The sequence below is a fragment of the Penaeus monodon genome, chromosome 32 (genome assembly GCF_015228065.2).
Source record: "Penaeus monodon isolate SGIC_2016 chromosome 32, NSTDA_Pmon_1, whole genome shotgun sequence".
Lineage (NCBI taxonomy): Eukaryota > Metazoa > Arthropoda > Malacostraca > Decapoda > Penaeidae > Penaeus > Penaeus monodon.
The window spans coordinates 36,903,738-36,903,940 of NC_051417.1; positions in this window are offsets into that span (position 1 = coordinate 36,903,738).

A 203-nucleotide genomic window follows, 5' to 3' on the forward strand; every position below is an offset into this window, starting at 1 on the left:
GCTAAGAGGTGGACGTGGGAATGCGTGAGGTATATCCTTAAAGTATCTGTCAACCTTAATGCGAGTGTGCTTGTCTGCGTGTGCATCCAGCTTTTGTATGCACGTCTCAGAGTTGCGTGCATGGGAGTGCTTCAAGCGCCATGCCGAGAGAGCGAATGCTCGGCCAAACGTCGCGCTAGAGGCAGTGATCCGTTATTTTTTAT